The 15,708-nt window shown below is 44.7% G+C and overlaps 1 long non-coding RNA gene across 1 annotated transcript in view; it reads left to right on the top strand.

Annotated features, from left to right (window-relative positions):
* LOC144819884 (uncharacterized) overlaps positions 1-15,708 on the top strand; it is a 207,845-nt gene that overhangs the window by 113,452 nt on the left and 78,685 nt on the right. Inside the window, exon 4 of the long non-coding RNA XR_013607607.1 lies at positions 15,366-15,457. This is a non-coding gene — a long non-coding RNA (uncharacterized LOC144819884). The remainder of the gene's footprint in view (positions 1-15,365; positions 15,458-15,708) is intronic.

Raw genomic sequence — 15,708 nt, 5'->3', positions numbered from 1 at the left:
GATAGCTCGATTTATAGATGTGTCTCTGAAATTGTGGGGCCTATGGAGGAACGCCCATCCACACATATTATTCAGGAGTGTGAGAGGGTAACCCAGGCGCACCTAGGGGTGGCTGCTGGTTCTTCCGCCCCAACGGGGTCTACTCCCCCGGCCCCTAAGAAACCCTGTAGGGAGGTGGTGCCGGGTGATTCGCATGGTGTGGACAAGGACGCCTTTGAGAGGTTACGTGACGCATTCCTAGCTAAGGCGATGGATCCCGCGCCTGCGTCTTCCCCGGCCCCGGGCCCTTCGGGATCAGCTGGTGCTGCTCCTCTGTCTCCTGCGCCTACCTCCCCGGCGGACACTGATGATGAGGATGGGTCGGAGCGTTCTTGGCGCCCTTCGGGCTCCGCCGCCGAGCTCCCTCGGGACACCTCAGGGATGTTGGACCCGGATGAAATCATGCATCCGCGGTCCGCTGCCTGGGCCCCCGGGGAGAAGGTGGCGAAGTTCGTCGCTGGTCGCCTCCGCAAGCCCCTGGAAAAGGAGGCAAGGAGCTGTTTGCGCGGAGAATGCCCTAGGCCTACACTAGAGGGTAAGGTAGCCCTGACCCCGGAGTTGGACCAGAAAATGGCCACATTTTTGGCTAAATTTGTTAAGGATCCCCGCAAAGGCATTGACCGTTCCTGGCGGTCTTGCCAGGATAAGCTCTTAGATGCCATTGGCCCCATTACGAAGATTCTGGACATGGCGGAGGAAGCCAAGGAGTCCGGGGCGGCCATCTCCCCTGAGGTCCTCTCTAACTGGGCGCAAAGGGTAGTGGTTTTCCTGGGAAACGCAAATTGCGCGTTGTCTACCGAACATAGAAGGTCCCTCCTAATTAAATTGGATCCTAAGCTGGGTGACCTAGCCTCTTCGGAAGCGGGAGCAGTGGCCCAAGGTGGTCTCTTTGGGGAACCATTTATTAAGGAACTGGGGAAGTTTGTAAATACATTCACATCCCTGGATAGGGCCCAGTCTAGTATCAAAAAGGTCTTCCACCAACGTTTTTCCAGGGGGGCCGGTCGCGGAGGGGGCCGCGCGACCGGCCGTGGTGGTCAGCAGGCGACCAACAGGAATCAAGGCTCCGGACGAGGACAGTATAACTCCTCTCAGAACTACAATACCTTCTACCCCACCAGAGGACAGCGCTTCCGTGGCCGTGGTGGATTCAAGAATGCTGCCGGAAACGCCTCTAACGGTGAGTGTCATTTCGGCGGACGAAGTCCGCGTTGGGGGACGGTTGGCTTTGTTTCCAGACGCCTGGGCCGCTCTCACAACGGACGCTTGGGTCTTGCAAACCATACGGGGTTTCCATGTAGAATTTTACGACCAGCCCCGCCAAGACAGGCCTCCTCTCCCTATCGTTTTCTCTCGTGCGGACGCACTTCTGTTAGATGAGGAGGTGTCGGACCTACTACGCAAGGGCACCATTTGCCCTTCAGTTCGACACCCAGCAGGTTTTTTGAGCAATTTGTTCCTGGTGGACAAACCGGACGGGGGGTAGCGTCCGGTGATCAACCTCAAAGAGTTCAACAGTTGGTTGATCTACCGGCATTTCAAGATGGAGGGTATCCATCTTTTGAGACGTCTTGCTTCCCTTTTTTTTTTTTTTTTTAAACCTTTTTTATTCAGATTTTTTACAACATATTAATTAAAGCCCTTGGTTCCCGCCCCCCCACCCCCCATGAGGACAGGTATTTTTAATATTATTTACATAGAGCTTTACATTACACAAATACAAATTCATAAAGAGGGGGTAACAGAACAGAAAAAAACATATTAACATCAAAAACTCAATACACTCTTGATCATACATTTCATTGTGCGATGATTTAGTGAGACAGGTATTGGGATTCTCAATGAGGTTCAGTTGCGTTATTTGGTGGATAATTTTTTTTTAGCATTTATCCAAGGCATTTTCGATTCCTATATTCAATGCGCCTGTATCCAATCTAGCAAAGGTGCCCAGATTTTCATGCCTCTCTGCCGAATATTACGCCCCTTTTGTTTATAAATGGCTACCTCGAGGCTACATGTCGCAAGTAATCTAGCCTTCCATTGGGAGAAGGATGGTGGAGTGGGATCGAGCCAGGCTGATGCGACACATAGTCGAAAGATTGCCATTGCCACGAAGATCACCCCTTGAACTTGACTAGGCCGATCTTTATTAGTGATGCCCAGCATAATCTCTTCAGTTGTTATTTTAATCCCGGCGCCGGTGATGTCTGCAAGAAACCCAGATATTTCATTTATAACGTTTGATAGGGTATTACATGTGGCGAACATAAGCACACTGTCTGCTGCAGGAAATGCACATCGCGGGCAAGTAGTGCACCTACCTGTCCCCCATTTAGCAATTTTATACGGTGTATAATACAGCGAAAAGTATGTTTTATAGAATTGTGCCTGTAATTTTAAGGACATTAAGTAAGTAAGTGACAGGTCATATGCCATAAGTGGAATGCTAGGTGGAACTTCTAGTTTAATTTGCCATGCCGCCCCATGTTTATCCATATCATCTGGGAGCAAGGCATTAAAGCTTTCATAAATCTCGCCAATTCTTGGGGGCGTGTTGTTGCGCATATTTTCTATGATTTGACATATTTGGAATTTAATACGGCCACCCCCTTTTTTTAGCAGGAAGTCTCTCACTTGAAGATATTTAAAGAAATCCCTGTTGGGGATGTTATAGTCTTTTTTTAATTCATCAAATGATTTCATTCCCTGAGTAGAGTAGAAACATCCGAGTTGCTCTATCCCTAATGTACACCAGCTCCGTACATAGGAGTCATGAAATATTTCTGGAAGATCTGAATTCTGAAGAACCGGTGTGTAATGTGAAAATCGCCCAAGACCAAGTAGTTTCTTGACTTGTCTCCAGACTTTGACCACATTGTTGATTGTTTTGAATTTCACCCTTTTAAGGTGATCATCGTTAACGTGCCGCCAGAGACAGCTAGTGCTCCCGTTCCCTAGGATGAGTTCTTGTGGTGTAGGAATACTCAGATCATCTGGGTTAGATTTTAACAATCTTGTGCTGTAATTCATAACTGAAGCCCAATAATAAAGCATGAAATTAGGTAGCGCCCACCCCCCACGCTCTCTAGGTAGTGTGATCCATTTGAGTGCTCTCCGAGGTTTACTATAACCCCATAAAAATTGTGGGAATATTGAATCTATTTTCTTAAATACATGTGGAGGGAATTCCAAGCAAATTGCCCTAAAATGATATAAAAACTTAGGAAAAAAAACCATCTTCACTAAATTTGTTCTACCTCCGATAGACAAATGTAGGTTATCTAACCATGACAATTCTCTCTTAGTGTGTAGCATAAGTGGCTCCAGATTGTTATTTACAATATTCTCAACATTGGCACTAATGCTAACACCCAAGTATGTTGCTTTATCAGTTATTCTCGGGTCTCTCATCACAATCTTAGTATTAAGCACGAGCTGTGTCTTGCTGGAATTTAGCTTGTACCCCGAAACTCTACCGAAGTTCTGTGCTTCGTTTTCAATGAGATTCATTGCAGTTGTAGGATCCCCTGTGACAATAGCGATATCGTCAGCATACGCTAAGCATTTTGTTTCTAAACCGCGCACATTTATAGGGGCAATTAACACGTTTTTTTCGAGCCTGTGTATGAACCCATCTATGTAGATGGCAAAAAGGAGGGGCGAGCAAGGGCACCCTTGTCGTGTCCCCCTGTTAATTTTAAAATTGTCGGTTAACTCCCCGTTAATCAATACCCTAGCACTGGGATCAACATATAGCTGTTGGATCGCTGTAATATATTTCTTACCTATGCCACAGTTTCGCATGGCGGCCCACAGGAACTTCCAGGAGACCCTATCAAACGCCTTCTCTGCGTCAAGCAGTATAAGCGCCATAGGGTCTCCTGTCGTTCCCGTGTAGTCAAAGAGGGATATAACTCTTTGCACATGGTCAGTTGTAGATCTCCCTGGTATAAACCCATGTTGTCTTTCAGAGACTATATTATGAATCCGAGGTGCTAGCCGTTACGCTAATAATTTTGAATATATTTTGGAATCCCCATTAATCAATGTAATTGGCCGATACAACCCCATTTCCTGGGGATCTTTGTTTTTTTTGGGGAAAACTATTATTTTCGCATGTGACCAGGATTTCGGGGGGTTCCCGCCTTCAAAGATATTTTGAAATAATTCAGTCATGATAGACTTGAGTTGTGGTATAAATTTTATATAGAACTCAGTCGGAATCCCATCTAAGCCTGCAGCTTTTCCAGTTGCTAGGGAGTTCATAGATAGTAGGATTTCCTCCCAGCATAATGCGCTATGTAAGATTTCTTGATCTTCTAATACCAAGCCCTCTGTAATAGATGGTTCAATATAGCTCATGGGATCCTCGCATGCATTCTCATCCTCATGATATAATTTCTGATAGAATATTTGAAAAGCTTTTCTAATATCTGCCGGATCTGTCTTCAAACCAAGCGTAGGATCATTAATTGCTTTAATTAGAGTACCGGATATCTCTTCCCGGGTTCTAACCGCTAGATGATGACCCATTTTCTCCCCCAATTCATAAATAGTCTCCCTACGGGTAGTTGCTCTCACAACTGCTTTCTCAATTAGAATTTCCGATATATAGTTTTTAGCTATTGCCACCTTGTTCACTTCCCTGCCTGTCATCTTGCCATCCTGTACTGCCTTGATCAGATCTTCTTCCGCGATCCGCAGACTTTGTTCCAGGGACCTCATTTTTTGTTTTTCTAAATTGTTACGTCGGAATGAGAATCGCATAGTTTCACCCCTAATACATGCCTTCATAGTGTCCCAGACATAGAGAGACGTCTTGCTTCCCAACGATTGGATGGGGCGGTTGGACCTCAAGGATGCGTACTTGGTGGTGCCCATTCATCCCCCGCACCGGCGCTTTCTGCAGTTCCGGTGGGGGGGTCAGGTGTTCGAGTTTACCGCCCTTCCTTTCGGACTTTCTTCAGCCCCTTGGTGTTTCACCAAGCTCCTCCGGCCGGCGGTGGAGTTTTTGCGGAGCCAAGGTATCCGGATGATAGTCTATTTGGACGACATTCTCGTGATGGCGCAGTGCCCGGTACAGTTAGACCTTCAACTCCGCCGGACGGTATCCTTACTCCAGAATCTGGGGTTTGTCATCAACAGCGAGAAGTCTGTTCTGGTTCCATCTCAGACGGTGGTGTTCCTCGGTTTTACCGTGGATTCGGTACGGTGTACCCTGAGTCTCCCTTCCAAGAAATTGGGGAAAATCCGACACATCCTCCGCCAGACGGTCTTGCGATCGCACACCTCTCTCCGTCAGATTGCCCGGGTGGTGGTCCTACTATCGTCCTCCATCCAGGCAATCTTTCCGGGGCCCCTGCATTATCGCGCCCTGCAGCGCCTCAAGGCGCACCATCTCAGGAGAGGCCTGACGTACGATCAGGTGGTTCCCCTGTCGGACGAAGTGAAGGAGGAGATGCGCTGGTGGCTTGCTCACATGGAGGCCTGGAATGGCCGAGCAATTTTTGGGCCTGTCCCCGACTTGCTGATAGAGTCCGACGCCAGCCGGGCCGGCTGGGGCGTCCGTTGTGGAGAGTTTTCCACAGGCGTCGCCTGGTCATCCGGGGAGCAGGAGCTCCATATCAATTGCCTGGAACTGCTGGCCGGGTCCTTTGCGGTTCGTTGCTGGACCAAGGACACGGTTCGTTCCTGCGTCTTGTTGCGCATGGACAATATCTCGACGGTGCGCTACGTCAATCATCTGGGGGGTCCTCGTTCCAAGTCCCTTTCGGACTTGGCGAAGGACTTCTGGAATTACTGCCTGGTGCATCAGGTATCAGTGACGGCCGAATACCTGCCGGGTCGGGACAATCAGGTTGCGGATTGGCATTCCCGATACCTGCGGGACTCCAATCAGTGGAAACTGGATCCTCAGGTGTTCAAATGCCTGAATACCCCCTGGGGCCCGTTCTCTGTGGACCTCTTTGCGTCTCGTCTGGATTTCCAGCTCCCGTTTTTCTTCAGCTGGAGGCCGGACCCTCTAGCGGAGGCCACGGATGCTTTCCTCCAGAGCTGGAGTGGGGAGAAGTCTTACGGTTTCCCTCCGTTCTCAATGATACTGAGTGCGGCTGCCCACCTTCGCCGCCAGCAGGCGGACGTAGTCCTGGTGACTCCATGGTGGAGGTCTCAAGTTTGGTTTCCGGTTCTACTGGAACTTTCTTGGGATTCTCCAATCCTACTCCCCCGATTTCCGCGACTTCTTCTCAACGCGGACGGGGATCCCCATCATATGCTCACTCAGAGCTCCCTTCACCTCATGGCGTGGAGGCTTTCGGGCGACGTTGGTCGCTCCCGGGCCTTTCGAGACCGGCTGAGAGTTTCCTCTCAAAGGCCTGGGCAGGCAGCACCGCAAAACGTTATCGCTCTGCCTGGAATAAATGGTCACGTTGGTGTCTTCGACGGGACTTGGATCCCGTGGTCGCGGGTGTTGTTCCAACGCTGAACTATTTGGCAGAATCGGCTTCAGCCGGGCTAGCCTACAGTACTATCAATACGATGCGGTCAGCAATCTCGGCGGGCCACCAGCCGATTGCAGGTGTGCCACTGGGGGAACACCCTTTTGAGTGTCGCCTCCTACGGAGAATTTGCCTTTCCCTGCCCCCAGAGCCACGTTATTCGGTTCTTTGGGATGTCAATCTCGTTCTGAACCTTTTTTTGTCATGGCCTCAGAATAGGTATCTGTCGTTGAAGGAGCTTTCAGCGAAATTGGCGATGCTTCTATGTCTGGTGTCGTGCAGACGGGTGTCAGAAGTCCGCGCCCTGGATGTCGTGGCGAGAGTTTTTTCCCCTGATGGGGTGATTTTCACGCTGGGGCATCGCACGAAGTGTGGCTCACGTACAATTTCCTACCCATGCTTCGTGGATACTCCCAAGTTGTGTGTAGTCCAGTGTTTGAAGGCTTATGAGGATTTAACCTTGGAACTTCGTCCTCCGGGCGAAAGACAGTTGCTAATCGCGCTGCGAAAGCCGCACAAGGCTGTCTCTTCTCCCACCATCGCCAGATGGGTGCGGTCGGTAATGCAGGAAGCAGGCATTGACACAAAGCAGTTTGGTGCTCATTCAGCTAGAGGAGCCATGGCTTCGAAGGCGTTCTTGTTAGGAGGTCGATTGGAGGATTTGATGCGAGCTGGGGATTGGTCTTCGGACTCCACGTTTAAAAGGTTTTACTTTAAACCTGTGGTTGACATTGCTCATTTGGTGGTGAGTAAGCTTTAAACTAGCATAATCTGAAGCCTCCGGTCCTGACATAGAATCGAAATTTGCCTAGCAGTGTAACGGTAAGTTTCAATTCTATTAAGGACACGGAGGCGAGGATTATCCCTCCCGGTCTCCTGCGGTGATTACCCACCCGTACTGCAGTAAGTACTCAGGTTTTCCAGTCTTATGCTGATGTAACTTGACAGTGTTGCATTGTATGTGTTTTGGATGCCCTTTCACTGCTGACGCTGTGGCATTTTTCTTGATAGGGAATGATGGTGCCAAGCAAGATCAGTAATGATATAGCGTGCCTCGCGCGAAGAAAGAGGAAGTGGTCATGAAGGGGACGTCCTGTCTAACTACAGTGGAGACTGAGAAGGGACTATAATATGGACTGCCTAGTAGTACTTATGGGAGTTGTAGTCGATGGACATTGTTTTCTGTTTTGCCCATATCCTTTGTTCTAAGGTAGGGCTGTTGTTATTTGGTTTGTTTTTGGCTGCTGTGACTTTTGTAATAAAACAGCGAAGAAGGTACAAAAGCATACTCCCCATATCTGTCCTGAAACAGGATCCTGTTTCTTGGAGCAAAATTTTGTTCCTTTTATTTAGATTCTGCTTCTTGAATAAATCTGTCCCCCCGTCTTGGAAAGGGAGCATTTTGGTGCCTTTGTTCAAGAAGGGAGATAGGAATAATCCTAAGAATTATCGACAAATAGCCCTTCTTGATGCAATTGGCAAAATTATTTCCAAATGTCTCCTATATTCTATAAATGATTGGGTGGAGAGGAATCATATTTTACCTCTAGAACAGACAGGTTTTCGCAAGGGTCATGGTACATTGGACAACCTTACCGCTCTCCAGATAATCTGTGATATATATGTTAGGGTACGAGGAGGAAGAATAAATGCTGCGTTTATTGACTTCTCCACAGCATTCGACAAAGTAGATCGGCCGTTGCTGTGGAGAAAGCTGGCAGCCCTGGGTATGCCTCCTCTCCTGTTAGATTTGGTTAAGGCCCTTCATTCTGATACTTGGTGCCAAGTATTACAAGGTGGGGAAAGGGGGTTATCCCAAATTATCCCGACTATTAATGGATTAAAGCAGGGTTGTCTTTTGGCACCTCTGCTCTTTTCCTTATATATTTCTGATCTCCCTAGGTCTTTAGCAGCTTGTGAAGGTATCGCTCCGTCTTTAGGGGGATCCCCCATTTCTTGTTTGCTCTACGCGGACGATATTCTTATAATAGACCTTACACCAAAGGGGTTAAATAATCATCTGCATGCCCTGTATCTCTTCTCAGAATTCCATTATTTAAAGATAAATACGACCAAAAGTCAAATCATGAGTATTTCAGGGAGGAAAACAACAAAATATGAGAAATTTGGCTGGTCTGTAGGTGGACATAAACTGGAGGTGGTTAACTCCTATGTCTTTCTGGGGAAAATACTATCTGACAACCTACGCGACAAGGCCCACATTGATAACAACGCTCGTAAGGCCTTGTCTCAGGGTAAAAGTTTAAATGCATTATATTCGGCCACTGGAAGAAGACACTTTCCTCATATGCTAGAGGTCTTTAGGGCTAAAATACCGTCTTCCCTCCTGTACGGAATCAAAATAGTTGATATAGGGCAATGGGGCTTTTTACATGTTGTAGAAGGAAAAGTCTTAAGGTTTTTAGCCTCTACTAATACTTCCTGCTCAGTGGCATCCCTAAGACTGGAGTTTGGCATCCGCAGTAGTTGGGTGCAAGGGTTGGTAGGGTTGGTGCGTTGGGTAACCAGCTTGGCAAGAGGGGATGTGGGTACTCTGAGCCACCTAATGAAGTTGGAATTGTTGGGTATTTTTACGGAGTTCTCCTCTCTTGTAAAGAACTTTAGGAAAGCCGTTGAACTTTTACAATTGAAGGAGAGCACTCTTTTCACCCTATCCGCCGCTCAGCTAAAACCTCTTTTGAAACAGGCCTCGTGGGAACTCAGCTTTAAGCTGGATAGGGAATTCATACTTGCTAAGAAAAATGTATCCCCCCTTATTGATACGTGCGTATTAAAACGCATGCAACCCTATGTCGCCTGGAATATACCCCATGGTATAAGGCGTTTCTGGCTACTTTTAAGGCAGGATCTACTCCCCCTTAATAAGCTTATGGCTAAGTGGTACGGTTATCCTGCAACCTGCAATATTTGCAATCTGTCTACCCAAGATTTTATTCATGTTCTTTTTGTAAGTCCTGCACTTTGCTTATTTTGCCACAAGTGGTTTAGACAAATTTGTTTAAAATTGAATATTCTCACTGCCAATTCCTTCTTGAGTGCTTTATATAATCCTCCTAATGCAATGTTTTGCTTTAACATTTTTAATTTCTTTAAATGTTTTTTAAATATCTATTAGAAGGTCTCATTTAATAGTGTTGGTTGAGCACATAGTATTAGTTAAAAATGTTGTCAAGTTATTGGTTGTATTTTTCATGAGTATTTTGTATCATGTATATGTTTATTACTCTTTATCTTGTTTTATGTGGACCTCTTTGGAGTTCCAAAACATAATAAATAAAAACTTGAAACTTGTACAAAAGCATAATCCTCGCCTCCGTGTCCTTAATAGAATTGAAACTTACCGTTACACTGCTAGGCAAATTTCGATTGCTTCTCTTACTTTTCTCTTGTGCTTTTTATTTCTATGGATTGTCTTTGGATTCCAATATGAGGAGGCTTGGCTCTTTCTGAAATATGTGTCTGGTAGGCCAACAATGTGGCAGTTAATTTGTCATTGTTTGTCCCTTGGGTTCCAGTTGTCCTTCTTAGCCATGTGTGAGTTGACGTGCTCCAGTTTTAAGCAGACAGTTTGTAAATAGCAAGATTAAGTGATGCACTGGTAAGGAGTTCGGGACAAGATGGTTCTCCGAGGGGTTACTTACTGTTGCCCCAATTATGGGGGGTGTAGGCAGGATGGATCAAGTCTGACAGGGCACCGTTTGTCTGGTGGATGATCTGTGACAGACCCCCTTGGTCAGATGAGGAGGCTCCAGAATGATATGAGCCATGATGAAATCGACGGAGATATGATGGGAGAGTACATGTGGTGTGTTTCAAGCAGAGCACAGCTGGACTGAGTTAGAGATGTGGGAGTATATTCACTATCACCTTGCGTCACTATTTGGTGGCACAAATTAAAAATTCATATCCATGAAGCAAGGCAGTGCAAATCGCTGTGTTACCTTACTCTGTGCTCAGGAGGCATTCCATGGGCATTGCGGTGGGTTTTCCCATTGATTTTGATGCTGCCCCAGATTTATAAGATCACGTAAATCTGGTAAAGTGTCAAATCCTTACGCCTCCCAAGGCGTAATGAGGAGAAACGTCTTTATTTCTCCTCATATTTTCCTCTTTCTATTGTGCTGCATACTGCAGCACACATAGAAAGAGGAAAAAGACTCTTAAAATTGTGTCTGTGCAGGAAGGTGCGCCTTCCTGCACCTAAACAATCCCGCCAACAACACGGGCACCCTTGTACCAGGGTGTTAGGCTGCCGAAACGGTGCCAGCGCATGTGGGAAGGACAGGAATGTACTGTATTGCATACATACGGTGCATTCCTGCCCATTCACTTTGGCGTAGGACAGTGCAGTAAGATGCCTTGCTGGTCAGCTCTACACTAAATATCCATAAATAAGGTCCGTGGTTTGCAAAGTCATGAGGAAATGCTTTGTATGTTCTTTTTGAGCCTGTGCACTGTCTTTTAAAGGTTGACAATATTTATAATTGCCCTTGGCTCTGACTGTAAAGATTTATGGGACTTGAAGTCTTGTTCATTCCATTATAAAACAGGACAACAAGTCCAAGAATTCAGAGAAAAAACCTAGACTGGAGCACCACATTGCACATGGACCTGGGAAACCTGTCAGCAGTGTGTACAACACATATATGGATTATTTTTAGTTGATCCCTTGCGTAGTAAGGTTGTGTAGATTAATTTAATTATGCATGAAAACACTTGCAGCACAATGAATCCAATTGTATTACGTACACATAGTATACATAACACCTAAAAGAATTAATATCATTTAGCCCAAAGCTAAATTCCCTAGATGTGCTGAGACTGATGCAGCTTTCTATCACAGGGTTTGGGACAGCCCTGACTTAGATGAGTTCTGGAGAAGGGCTGGAGCAGTGCTGCAGGCCTCAATAGACAGGAGAATACTCAGAACTCTAGAAGGATCCTTACTGGACCACTAAGATAAGCCTAAGACTAAACAAGTAACAAATATATTTAATGATTTGGCATTGGCAAACTGGCAGATTCCTAGGGACTGGAAGAACCCCAGGAGACCCAAGTGTCACATATTGTTGAAGGAATTTAAAAAATGGGCAGAAGCTGAGAAGCCCCTCCTGAAGAGAAAAGCAAAAAGAAGATGCAGGATAGTTGATTTCAACAGAGTATAGGACAGAGTAGTTGCTTCCATACCAGATGAGGACCAGGAACAAATCCATCCAAAAAATGGGTATCGCACATAAATGGAACCGAGGAGGGCAGGCTGCTGAGCCCCATAACCATGTCTCACAATTAGAGTGGGTTAACCTCTTTAAACCACAATATGCGGCAAGTGAGCATGATAGTGAAGGCAGTATTGCTAAACAGTTTTTTTACTGAGGAAGCATTTAGTAGGGCGATGTTGAGGTGGCCTTATAATCTATCATGGCAGAAAAATCCCAGGGCCTGGATGGAATACCGGAGGATGTATTTCTTGCCAACAAGTTAAGGTGGGGTCTATATAGTTTCTTATTGTCAAATGCTATAGCTCAGGGGTCGCCGATTCCAGATTCCTGGAAAGGTGCGGAGATCATCCCGGGTTTTTAAAAAAGGAGACAAAGTGTGCCCAGGGAACTACAGGCCCATCAGCCTTATCGATTCACTTCAAAAGGTAATGGGCAGGTTGGTTTTAAATAAAGAGCAGGATTGGATCGATGAAGACGGTATCTTATCCCCCTCCAAGCAGGATTTCGTGCTTTTACTAGCACTATAGATCAAGTATTCAGGTTGACGCTCCTGCATTGGAAAGTAGTGACCCTGGGTAAGGGCAGTTTATATGCCGTTTTTGTTGACCTTCGGGCAGAATTTGATCTCGTGCCACGAGGGAAGCTCTGGTTGACACTAAAAGATATGGGGTTACCTCTTGATTTGTTGCCCCTTATTATCAGACTGCACGAAAGCAATAAGGCCAGGATTCGCTGGGGCAAACAGGGAGAGGTAACAGAATTGTTTCCAGTTGATAAAGGAGTACGCCAGGGATGTGTTCTGGCCCGACCCTTTTCTCAATGTATATAAACGGGATAGTGAACTGTATGAAATTAAATAATATGGATGCACCGATACTGGCAGGCAAAAAGGTCCCCATATTGATGTTTGCGGACGAGACGTTGATTCTCTCTAAAACCCCGAGTGTGCTTCAGAGGGCACTCTCAATCTTTGAAGAGTTTTGCGCTCAATGGGGATTGGAGGTCAACATGTCCAAAACAAAACTGATGTTATTTAACCCAAATAGGGCATTTGAAGGAGGCATCAGACTAAATAACATCAAGCTTGATCAGATTAAGGAGTTTACATACCTGGGGGTCCACGTCCAGGAGGGGCTAAGATGGTCACATCAAGTTGATCTAGCATCACTGAAACATAGTCAACTGGCAGGGGGATTGTTAAAAAAAATTTAACACCTCATTTACTAAGATAATCAGCCCCACCATGGAGATATACAGTATGAAATTAATTAGTTCTGCCTTATATGGTGCCGAACTTTGGGATGACGAGAACTTACTCAAACTAACCATATCGGAAAATAAGTTCTTTAGAAATATTGCGAGATTGCCCCAGAGTACCCCGATGTGCCCATTGCTGATTGACCTTGGGCGGAAGCAAATCGCAGAAATGGCAAAATTGAGTCCTTTGTTGTACTGGCGGAGACTATGGTCTACCCCAGAGCTAGCAAAGTATGCGGCTGGCTTTTTAGATGTAATCAGGGTGGATAGTTCATGTAAAATAAGATGGCTAAGACCGCTTAGAGCCACATTATTTTGTATGGGTATGAGCTCGCTGTGGGATGACCCAGAGAATGCTATTTTTCCCCCAAAGCAGATGCTGAAAGCTAAATACTGTGAAATGGCACAAACGGATCTGGTGAGGAACTGCGAGTCAACCTCCCTCACTGGCCATTTCTTATGTGGCAAATCGGTACCTGAGTTAGATTGCTATTGGGACATTAGCACCAAGCCCTTCGAGCGGAAATTATATTTACAGTTCAGGGTTGGTACACTGCCATAAGAGCCTTCACTAGCAAATGGTCAATATCTTGTGATGATTTGTGCTTGGTGTGCCAGTCTGGAAACTAATCTTTATCCCATGTACTATTTGAATGTAACGGCTACAGAGCTCCGCGGCGTATTTGGTTGTCCCCAATATGTAAACTCTTAGGAACAAGAAGGGCACAGGAGGCAGAAAGAATCCTAAGAAGCGACACATCTGAAGTGATAGTTGTTGCCATGGCGAAATTCTTGGGGTGAGTATGGACAATTAGAGCACGGTCGATCAAGGAGAGAACAGACCACTAAATATATCTGTCTTGCCGTATCTCATGTTTGAGTAGCCCGCCTCCCACTAAATTGGATAGCTGTCTCAAAGTAATTATGAAATTCTAATCTATTCATTTTTAAATAAGATTTTATATTGTACGTAGTGTTTTAAAAAAGTTTTATAACTCTACATTAGAAAGTGTATATTGATTTTAAAATGTTCTTTTTTCCTAAATTGATCCAACTTGGAAATCATGTGTAATTGTTTTTTATGTATATTGTGTGCTTTGATGACGTAATAAGTCGAATAAAGCTTTTTTGGATTCGAATGGATTGGTAACGCACAGAGTAGGATAATTCCTTAGGAGTGGACACAGAGATGCAAGATGCAACACTTACCAGGACCCCCTCCTGACAGTTACAAGTAATGTAACTAGTAAAAATAGTATTAATCATCCGTAAAATAGTCAGCTCACAGCACACAAATAGCTTAAAGAAAAAATATGCAAGGCAAATCAATAGAGCTTGATCAAATTCCCCGATCATTAGACTAAGCAGCTGAGCATTCTGTATGATGCTTTGTTTTTTTAACATTGGGCAAGAGTAAATGTGAGATTGGCCGTATTAACCTTATTAAATCATGTTTTCCTAATAGGTGTTAGGGGCTTTTAGATCAAGTACACAGGGACTTGTAAGGATTGTTGATTAATTATGCTGTATTTCTTTTTCTTTTTTCTTTTTGTGTTTGTTGTTTATGGTTTTAATTAACTAATAAATACTGATTGATTGGCAAGACCATAGTGTGCTCATGTATGGACACAAAGATCAAATGAGTTGCTTGCAAATACTTATGAGTCTTCTTATAGGATTTCGAACAATATGAAGAATTCATGTATACAGATCTAAAAACAATTGTGACACATTTAATACATAACAATCTGTTAGCAACAGGAACTGAAATGCTACATGACAATACAAGCATTTTCTATTACTTTCAGTCCAGACACGTCTTTAAATTAAAATACAACTCCATTAAACTATGACTTTCTGTGTGGGCATTAATTACATTCATATAACTTTCCACTAAAATTAAAATAACAACTTCGAAATGTATTTCATAAATTAATTTCTTTGCACACTTCATCATCTTGCATGAACTTCAGATTGGAAATAAGCGCCATAAAGCAACATAAAATATAACAATATGAGAACATTTGCACTACTGCCAAAACAAGCTGCAGACTTCTCCATGTAACTATACATTATTTCTCGAGCACATTTAAGGCTTACTGTGTTAGCAACCTCAAAATAATGTTATTTACATTTCTAATTGGTTAATAGCTTTCTTAATTACACATACATTCTGTTTGTTGGCACACCTGGGTGTATCAACCAGAACTGGAACTTCCTTCCAATGGGTATAATAGAGAGAAAGTAATATAATACAAATCAAATTGAACACACGTTATCTTATCATATCATCTATGTACCTAATTTTTCATTTTTTTCCTTACATATCTAGGTGTCATCATTCAAAGTCTTACATAGATGCAGCCAGTGGGAACTTGTGTCTGTATAGAGTGAGCCATGATGGAAGGCAAAGAGATGAAGCAGGTGATGCTGATCATTGATATACGTAGAATACAAAGAAGTGACTGGTGAAAAGATTGAATTGTTCTCACCCATTGATAATTATTCCGTTGTGTTTTGCCCACCATGCCACCTCAGACGGGACCCAACCCTATGTAAATTAGCCCTAATCTATATCCTATTGGAACATCCCAGTCTGACTGCCAGATCATGCCCCTCTGAACCAGAACATGAACACTTCCATACTAGTTTCTGCTTATTTGGGCATTGTCAGT

This window comes from Lissotriton helveticus, chromosome 2_1, assembly GCF_964261635.1.
Source record: "Lissotriton helveticus chromosome 2_1, aLisHel1.1, whole genome shotgun sequence".
Classification (NCBI taxonomy): domain Eukaryota; kingdom Metazoa; phylum Chordata; class Amphibia; order Caudata; family Salamandridae; genus Lissotriton; species Lissotriton helveticus.
This window is presented reverse-complemented; position numbering and strand designations above follow the sequence as displayed.